Below are 9,794 nucleotides of genomic sequence, written 5' to 3'. Positions count from 1 at the left end.
CAGGCTGTGGATGCCCCATCCTTGGGAACAGGGCTCTGAGCACCATGCTCTGGGGGAACGTTGCTAAGCATGGAACCAAAGGCTCTCTAGCTCAATGGTCATGTCACAATCCATGTCCCATCTGGAACTGCCAGCACCCAGCAAGCAGCACAACACAACCGCTGGCCCTGGGCTCATCACACGCTGCACGCTGCTCCTGCTGCTCCTGTCACCCTTCTTGTTCCTGCCCAGATACCTCATCTCTTCAGTCTCCAAAGCTGCCTAAGGCCTGGATTGTGCCATCCATCCCTGCAGGATGCTGGCATTTGTCCTGAGGAAGGTACGGTGCCATTCCATGGAGGTGGATCCCCCCAGCTGTCTGGGTGGGCTGGAGTTCTCGGCGGATGGGGTGGGACAGGGACCCCACTCTGAGGTTTTGCTACCTCTGCAGGCTGTGGCAGGCAGAGAGGACAAGATGGAGGTGGACACACAGGCTGATAAAGAGGAAAAGATGGAAGTGGACGGAGAAAAGACAGGAGAGGAAGAGATGGAGGTGGACACAGAATTTGATACGGAGGAGGAGATGGAGGTGGATGGAGAGCAGACTGGAGAGGAAGAGATGGAGGTGGATGTGGATGTGGAAGAGGAGATGGACTTGGACATGGAAGAGTACACCGAGGACATGGACATAGATGAAAAAGATGAAGAGGAGGCCATGGTCCTGGGATGAAGACCAATGCCAGCAGCAGGACAGGCATGTGGTCCCCACAGGCAGAGTGGGTTCCCTGCAGCCAGGCTGGGGCGGGGCTGGGCTGGGTGGTCTCTGCTCAGGCCCGTGGTACCCAGTGCATTGGATTCTGGTGGCCATGCCCAGCCTGTCCTGTGCTTGCTTTGGGCCACACAAGCCCCATCCCAGTGCCTAGGGCCCAGCCCCCAGACCCAGCCAGCCTCAGCTCTGGCAGCTGAGTCCTGCTGTGCTAGCCTTGGGACACACGGAAGAGCCCTCTGTGCCTGACTGCAGTGACCATGGCACCTGCTTTTCTTCCTGGAGTGATGGAGATCACGGACAGAGATGGCACCCTTTTCTACATAGTTTTTACAGTTTGTTGTTGCCTCTAGGATATAGGTTTTAGGGCGTTGTTTTGTCTTCTGTAAATACATTTCAGATATTGTTGTTAGATATGTTCTTAGGTATATACCTTCTATAAACTGTTGGTATTACAAATATTCTTACAAATCTAGATGTGTTCTGTGTTTTCATTGCTGTTCTTCTGTAAATAAACAACCGTGATTTTTCCCACCCCAGTTCTCTTTCCATTTGCTTCGGGCACAGGCAGTATTGGCCAAGTTGCGGTTTCCACTTGCTCCAGGTTCCCAGGGCTGGAGGTTCATGGGGGAGCTGGCACAGCCACCCCAGGAGTGGTTGTCCCACTCAGAGGGTCCCACTGACAGAGGTCACTGTCTCCTTGCAGTCTCTCTGGACACACTGGGTAGCTGCAGGGACAAATCCCAGCGTGCCCTGTCCCATGGGATCCCATGTTGGGACTCAGTGTCCCAGCCAGGGTGAGCACTGCTTGTGGCCCTGGGCTCAGCATGGCAGGCCTGGTGCTCACACCAGTGCAGACTTCAAGCTGGCCATGCACAGCTCCGTGTTTCTCCCAAAAATATCACTGCTGCAGCACCTGGGGGTTCCCCAGTGCTCGGCTTTTTATCCCCACTGCATGGAGGATCACATGGCAGGGCAAAGGATGGATCCCATGTGGCATCCAAGCTGCCCTGATCCAGGCTGGGCACAGCCTGATGAACGATGAACACATCTCGCAGGGACATGGAAACTTCCCCTGAAAACCCAGTTCAGGGAGAGCCTGAGCTCTTTTGTGGCTCTAGGCAGGAAGATGCTCAGGATCTCCCAGAGAGGCTCAGCAGGCAGTAGGATTGTTCCTGCATCTCGCTCTGGAAATGCCAGGGGCTCAAGTGAGAGCTGTGGGAATGATTTAGAGTGCACTGAGAGGGGCCACAGTCCTGCACGGCTCTTACATCAGGAGCAAAGAGCAGCCTGGAGGCTGGGGAAGGCTGGAGCTGTACCACTGTGTGCTCATCCCTCACCTTCATGGGGAGCTGCCCCCAGAGTTGCTAAGTATGACTTTGATGGTTCTCCCGTTGGATGTATTTTGGAGCAGCTGTTATCTGTGTATTTTTATGGTGATCCCGTGGAAAGCAGCCATTTGCCTGCCGTGATGAACTCAAAACTAATACTAATTCCTCATTCCCTTTGGTTTCATCTGGGCTATTTTAGTCTCTGTGTTTGATTGGTTTGCGTGGGTTTGTTTGCTTCTGGGTTTTGTCTGTTTTGGTTTGAGTTTTCTGTTTGCTTTTTCATAAGACTCAGGTGAAGTTGGCATAGCCAAACTCAAGAGAATGTACACCAGGCTTGACTTTCCAGAAAGTACTTTTGGCTGGGTTTAATTGAATCCTCCAGGCTCAGGATCACCAGTACATTGGCAGGTTTTGCTCTGCAACATCAGCTTGCCCAGACTCTGCTCGGTGTCTCACAAATGGAGAAGACAGTGGATATTGTGCCAAGCTTCCTTTCAAACAGCCAAACCTGCATCAGCATGACAGAAAAAAAGAAAAAAACAGAGACTATATTCACCAATTAGAGCAGAACCAGTGTCCCACCATCTTGCCCTCCACTGTTATTAATTTTGTACATTGAGAGGCAAAGCTGGGCCTAAAGCTTCCATCTCTCAGTTCCTGATGCCATTTGACTCCAGCCTGGACTCCCCCTGATCACACTGCCTGCGGTCCACGTGGGGCTGGGGATGCTCAGCCTGGAAAGAGGAGACCCTGGGGAGGCCTCACTGCAGCTCTGCGGCACTGCAAGGGTGCCACAAGAAAGACTGGGACAGAGTGTTCCACAGGGCCTGTGGCAACAGGACAAGGGGGGACGGCTTTCACCTGCAGGAGGCTGATTGAAGCTGGATCTAAGGAAGCTGCTCTTTGCCACTGAGGGTGCTGAGGCACTGGCCCAGGCTGTGGATGCCCCATCCTTGGGAACAGGGCTCTGAGCACCATGCTCTGGGGGAACGTTGCTAAGCATGGAACCAAAGGCTCTCTAGCTCAATGGTCATGTCACAATCCATGTCCCATCTGGAACTGCCAGCACCCAGCAAGCAGCACAACACAACCGCTGGCCCTGGGCTCATCACACGCTGCACGCTGCTCCTGCTGCTCCTGTCACCCTTCTTGTTCCTGCCCAGATACCTCATCTCTTCAGTCTCCAAAGCTGCCTAAGGCCTGGATTGTGCCATCCATCCCTGCAGGATGCTGGCATTTGTCCTGAGGAAGGTACGGTGCCATTCCATGGAGGTGGATCCCCCCAGCTGTCTGGGTGGGCTGGAGTTCTCAGCGGATGGGGTGGGACAGGGACCCCACTCTGAGGTTTTGCTACCTCTGCAGGCTGTGGCAGGCAGAGAGGACAAGATGGAGGTGGACACACAGGCTGATAAAGAGGAAAAGATGGAAGTGGACAGAGAAAAGACAGGAGAGGAAGAGATGGAGGTGGACACCCCAATTGATACGGAGGAGGAGATGGAGGTGGATGGAGAGCAGACTGGAGAGGAAGAGATGGAGGTGGATGTGGATGTGGAAGAGGAGATGGACTTGGACATGGAAGAGTACACCGAGGACATGGACATAGATGAAAAAGATGAAGAGGAGGCCATGGTCCTGGGATGAAGACCAATGCCAGCAGCAGGACAGGCATGTGGTCCCCACAGGCAGAGTGGGTTCCTTGCAGCCAGGCTGGGGCGGGGCTGGGCTGGGTGGTCTCTGCTCAGGCCCGTGGTACCCAGTGCATTGGGTTCTGGTGGCCATGCCCAGCCTGCCCTGTGCTTGCTTTGGGCCACACAAGCCCCATGCCAGTGCCTAGGGCCCAGCCCCCAGACCCAGCCAGCCTCAGCTCTGGCAGCTGAGTCCTGCTGTGCCAGCCTGGGGACACACGGAAGAGCCCTCTGTGCCTGACTGCAGTGACCATGGCACCTGCTTTTCTTCCTGGAGTGATGGAGATCACGGACAGAGATGGCACCCTTTTGTACATAGTTTTTACAGTTTGTTGTTGCCTTTAGGATATAGGTTTTAGGGCGTTGTTTTGTCTTCTGTAAATACATTTCAGATATTGTTGTTAGATATGTTCTTAGGTATATACCTTCTATAAACTGTTGTTATTACAAATATTCTTACAAATCTAGATGTGTTCTGTGTTTTCATTGCTGTTCTTCTGTAAATAAACAACCGTGATTTTTCCCACCCCAGTTCTCTTTCCATTTGCTTCGGGCACAGGCAGTATTGGCCAAGTTGCGGTTTCCACTTGCTCCAGGTTCCCAGGGCTGGAGGTTCATGGGGGAGCTGGCACAGCCACCCCAGGAGTGGTTGTCCCACTCAGAGGGTCCCGCTGACAGAGGTCAATGTCTCCTTGCAGTCTCTCTGGACACACTGGGTAGCTGCAGGGGCAAATCCCAGCGTGCCCTGTCCCATGGGATCCCATGTTGGGACTCAGTGTCCCAGCCAGGGTGAGCACTGCTTGTGGCCCTGGGCTCAGCATGGCAGGCCTGGTGCTCACACCAGTGCAGACTTCAAGCTGGCCATGCACAGCTCCGTGTTTCTCCCAAAAATATCACTGCTGCAGCACCTGGGGGTTCCCCAGTGCTTGGCTTTTTATCCCCACTGCATGGAGGATCACATGGCAGGGCAAAGGATGGATCCCATGTGGCATCCAACCTGCCCTGATCCAGGCTGGGCACAGCCTGATGAACGATGAACACATCTCGCAGGGACATGGAAACTTCCCCTGAAAACCCAGTTCAGGGAGAGCCTGAGCTCTTTTGTGGCTCTAGGCAGGAAGATGCTCAGGATCTCCCAGAGAGGCTCAGCAGGCAGTAGGATTGTTCCTGCATCTCGCTCTGGAAATGCCAGGGGCTCAAGTGAGAGCTGTGGGAATGATTTAGAATGCACTGAGAGGGGCCACAGTCCTGCACGGCTCTTACATCAGGAGCAAAGAGCAGCCTGGAGGCTGGGGAAGGCTGGAGCTGTACCACTGTGTGCTCATCCCTCACCTTCATGGGGAGCTGCCCCCAGAGTTGCTAAGTATGACTTTGATGGTTCTCCCGTTGGGTGTATTTTGGAGCAGCTGTTATCTGTGTATTTTTATGGTGATCCCGTGGAAAGCAGCCATTTGCCTGCCGTGATGAACTCAAAACTAATACTAATTCCTCATTCCCTTTGGTTTCATCTGGGCTATTTTAGTCTCTGTGTTTGATTGGTTTGCGTGGGTTTGTTTGCTTCTGGGTTTTGTCTGTTTTGGTTTGAGTTTTTTGTTTGCTTTTTCATAAGACTCAGGTGAAGTTGGCATAGCCAAAGTCAAGAGAATGTACACCAGGCTTGACTTTCCAGAAAGTACTTTTGGCTGGGTTTAATTGAATCCTCCAGGCTCAGGATCACCAGTACATTGGCAGGTTTTGCTCTGCAACATCAGCTTGCCCAGACTCTGCTCGGTGTCTCACAAATGGAGAAGACAGTGGATATTGTGCCAAGCTTCCTTTCAAACAGCCAAACCTGCATCAGCATGACAGAAAAAAAGAAAAAAACAGAGACTATATTCACCAATTAGAGCAGAACCAGTGTCCCACCATCTTGCCCTCCACTGTTATTAATTTTGTACATTGAGAGGCAAAGCTGGGCCTAAAGCTTCCATCTCTCAGTTCCTGATGCCATTTGACTCCAGCCTGGACTCCCCCTGATCACACTGCCTGCGGTCCACGTGGGGCTGGGGATGCTCAGCCTGGAAAGAGGAGACCCTGGGGAGGCCTCACTGCAGCTCTGCGGCACTGCAAGGGTGCCACAAGAAAGACTGGGACAGAGTGTTCCACAGGGCCTGTGGCAACAGGACAAGGGGGGACGGCTTTCACCTGCAGGAGGCTGATTGAAGCTGGATCTAAGGAAGCTGCTCTTTGCCACTGAGGGTGCTGAGGCACTGGCCCAGGCTGTGGATGCCCCATCCTTGGGAACAGGGCTCTGAGCACCATGCTCTGGGGGAACGTTGCTAAGCATGGAACCAAAGGCTCTCTAGCTCAATGGTCATGTCACAATCCATGTCCCATCTGGAACTGCCAGCACCCAGCAAGCAGCACAACACAACCGCTGGCCCTGGGCTCATCACACGCTGCACGCTGCTCCTGCTGCTCCTGTCACCCTTCTTGTTCCTGCCCAGATACCTCATCTCTTCAGTCTCCAAAGCTGCCTAAGGCCTGGATTGTGCCATCCATCCCTGCAGGATGCTGGCATTTGTCCTGAGGAAGGTACGGTGCCATTCCATGGAGGTGGATCCCCCCAGCTGTCTGGGTGGGCTGGAGTTCTCGGCGGATGGGGTGGGACAGGGACCCCACTCTGAGGTTTTGCTACCTCTGCAGGCTGTGGCAGGCAGAGAGGACAAGATGGAGGTGGACACACAGGCTGATAAAGAGGAAAAGATGGAAGTGGACGGAGAAAAGACAGGAGAGGAAGAGATGGAGGTGGACACAGAATTTGATACGGAGGAGGAGATGGAGGTGGATGGAGAGCAGACTGGAGAGGAAGAGATGGAGGTGGATGTGGATGTGGAAGAGGAGATGGACTTGGACATGGAAGAGTACACCGAGGACATGGACATAGATGAAAAAGATGAAGAGGAGGCCATGGTCCTGGGATGAAGACCAATGCCAGCAGCAGGACAGGCATGTGGTCCCCACAGGCAGAGTGGGTTCCCTGCAGCCAGGCTGGGGCGGGGCTGGGCTGGGTGGTCTCTGCTCAGGCCCGTGGTACCCAGTGCATTGGATTCTGGTGGCCATGCCCAGCCTGTCCTGTGCTTGCTTTGGGCCACACAAGCCCCATCCCAGTGCCTAGGGCCCAGCCCCCAGACCCAGCCAGCCTCAGCTCTGGCAGCTGAGTCCTGCTGTGCTAGCCTTGGGACACACGGAAGAGCCCTCTGTGCCTGACTGCAGTGACCATGGCACCTGCTTTTCTTCCTGGAGTGATGGAGATCACGGACAGAGATGGCACCCTTTTCTACATAGTTTTTACAGTTTGTTGTTGCCTCTAGGATATAGGTTTTAGGGCGTTGTTTTGTCTTCTGTAAATACATTTCAGATATTGTTGTTAGATATGTTCTTAGGTATATACCTTCTATAAACTGTTGGTATTACAAATATTCTTACAAATCTAGATGTGTTCTGTGTTTTCATTGCTGTTCTTCTGTAAATAAACAACCGTGATTTTTCCCACCCCAGTTCTCTTTCCATTTGCTTCGGGCACAGGCAGTATTGGCCAAGTTGCGGTTTCCACTTGCTCCAGGTTCCCAGGGCTGGAGGTTCATGGGGGAGCTGGCACAGCCACCCCAGGAGTGGTTGTCCCACTCAGAGGGTCCCACTGACAGAGGTCACTGTCTCCTTGCAGTCTCTCTGGACACACTGGGTAGCTGCAGGGACAAATCCCAGCGTGCCCTGTCCCATGGGATCCCATGTTGGGACTCAGTGTCCCAGCCAGGGTGAGCACTGCTTGTGGCCCTGGGCTCAGCATGGCAGGCCTGGTGCTCACACCAGTGCAGACTTCAAGCTGGCCATGCACAGCTCCGTGTTTCTCCCAAAAATATCACTGCTGCAGCACCTGGGGGTTCCCCAGTGCTCGGCTTTTTATCCCCACTGCATGGAGGATCACATGGCAGGGCAAAGGATGGATCCCATGTGGCATCCAAGCTGCCCTGATCCAGGCTGGGCACAGCCTGATGAACGATGAACACATCTCGCAGGGACATGGAAACTTCCCCTGAAAACCCAGTTCAGGGAGAGCCTGAGCTCTTTTGTGGCTCTAGGCAGGAAGATGCTCAGGATCTCCCAGAGAGGCTCAGCAGGCAGTAGGATTGTTCCTGCATCTCGCTCTGGAAATGCCAGGGGCTCAAGTGAGAGCTGTGGGAATGATTTAGAGTGCACTGAGAGGGGCCACAGTCCTGCACGGCTCTTACATCAGGAGCAAAGAGCAGCCTGGAGGCTGGGGAAGGCTGGAGCTGTACCACTGTGTGCTCATCCCTCACCTTCATGGGGAGCTGCCCCCAGAGTTGCTAAGTATGACTTTGATGGTTCTCCCGTTGGATGTATTTTGGAGCAGCTGTTATCTGTGTATTTTTATGGTGATCCCGTGGAAAGCAGCCATTTGCCTGCCGTGATGAACTCAAAACTAATACTAATTCCTCATTCCCTTTGGTTTCATCTGGGCTATTTTAGTCTCTGTGTTTGATTGGTTTGCGTGGGTTTGTTTGCTTCTGGGTTTTGTCTGTTTTGGTTTGAGTTTTCTGTTTGCTTTTTCATAAGACTCAGGTGAAGTTGGCATAGCCAAACTCAAGAGAATGTACACCAGGCTTGACTTTCCAGAAAGTACTTTTGGCTGGGTTTAATTGAATCCTCCAGGCTCAGGATCACCAGTACATTGGCAGGTTTTGCTCTGCAACATCAGCTTGCCCAGACTCTGCTCGGTGTCTCACAAATGGAGAAGACAGTGGATATTGTGCCAAGCTTCCTTTCAAACAGCCAAACCTGCATCAGCATGACAGAAAAAAAGAAAAAAACAGAGACTATATTCACCAATTAGAGCAGAACCAGTGTCCCACCATCTTGCCCTCCACTGTTATTAATTTTGTACATTGAGAGGCAAAGCTGGGCCTAAAGCTTCCATCTCTCAGTTCCTGATGCCATTTGACTCCAGCCTGGACTCCCCCTGATCACACTGCCTGCGGTCCACGTGGGGCTGGGGATGCTCAGCCTGGAAAGAGGAGACCCTGGGGAGGCCTCACTGCAGCTCTGCGGCACTGCAAGGGTGCCACAAGAAAGACTGGGACAGAGTGTTCCACAGGGCCTGTGGCAACAGGACAAGGGGGGACGGCTTTCACCTGCAGGAGGCTGATTGAAGCTGGATCTAAGGAAGCTGCTCTTTGCCACTGAGGGTGCTGAGGCACTGGCCCAGGCTGTGGATGCCCCATCCTTGGGAACAGGGCTCTGAGCACCATGCTCTGGGGGAACGTTGCTAAGCATGGAACCAAAGGCTCTCTAGCTCAATGGTCATGTCACAATCCATGTCCCATCTGGAACTGCCAGCACCCAGCAAGCAGCACAACACAACCGCTGGCCCTGGGCTCATCACACGCTGCACGCTGCTCCTGCTGCTCCTGTCACCCTTCTTGTTCCTGCCCAGATACCTCATCTCTTCAGTCTCCAAAGCTGCCTAAGGCCTGGATTGTGCCATCCATCCCTGCAGGATGCTGGCATTTGTCCTGAGGAAGGTACGGTGCCATTCCATGGAGGTGGATCCCCCCAGCTGTCTGGGTGGGCTGGAGTTCTCAGCGGATGGGGTGGGACAGGGACCCCACTCTGAGGTTTTGCTACCTCTGCAGGCTGTGGCAGGCAGAGAGGACAAGATGGAGGTGGACACACAGGCTGATAAAGAGGAAAAGATGGAAGTGGACAGAGAAAAGACAGGAGAGGAAGAGATGGAGGTGGACACCCCAATTGATACGGAGGAGGAGATGGAGGTGGATGGAGAGCAGACTGGAGAGGAAGAGATGGAGGTGGATGTGGATGTGGAAGAGGAGATGGACTTGGACATGGAAGAGTACACCGAGGACATGGACATAGATGAAAAAGATGAAGAGGAGGCCATGGTCCTGGGATGAAGACCAATGCCAGCAGCAGGACAGGCATGTGGTCCCCACAGGCAGAGTGGGTTCCTTGCAG

The sequence above is a fragment of the Lonchura striata genome, chromosome 36 (genome assembly GCF_050655825.1).
Source record: "Lonchura striata isolate lonStrDom1 chromosome 36, ASM5065582v1, whole genome shotgun sequence".
Lineage (NCBI taxonomy): Eukaryota > Metazoa > Chordata > Aves > Passeriformes > Estrildidae > Lonchura > Lonchura striata.
This window is presented reverse-complemented; position numbering follows the sequence as displayed.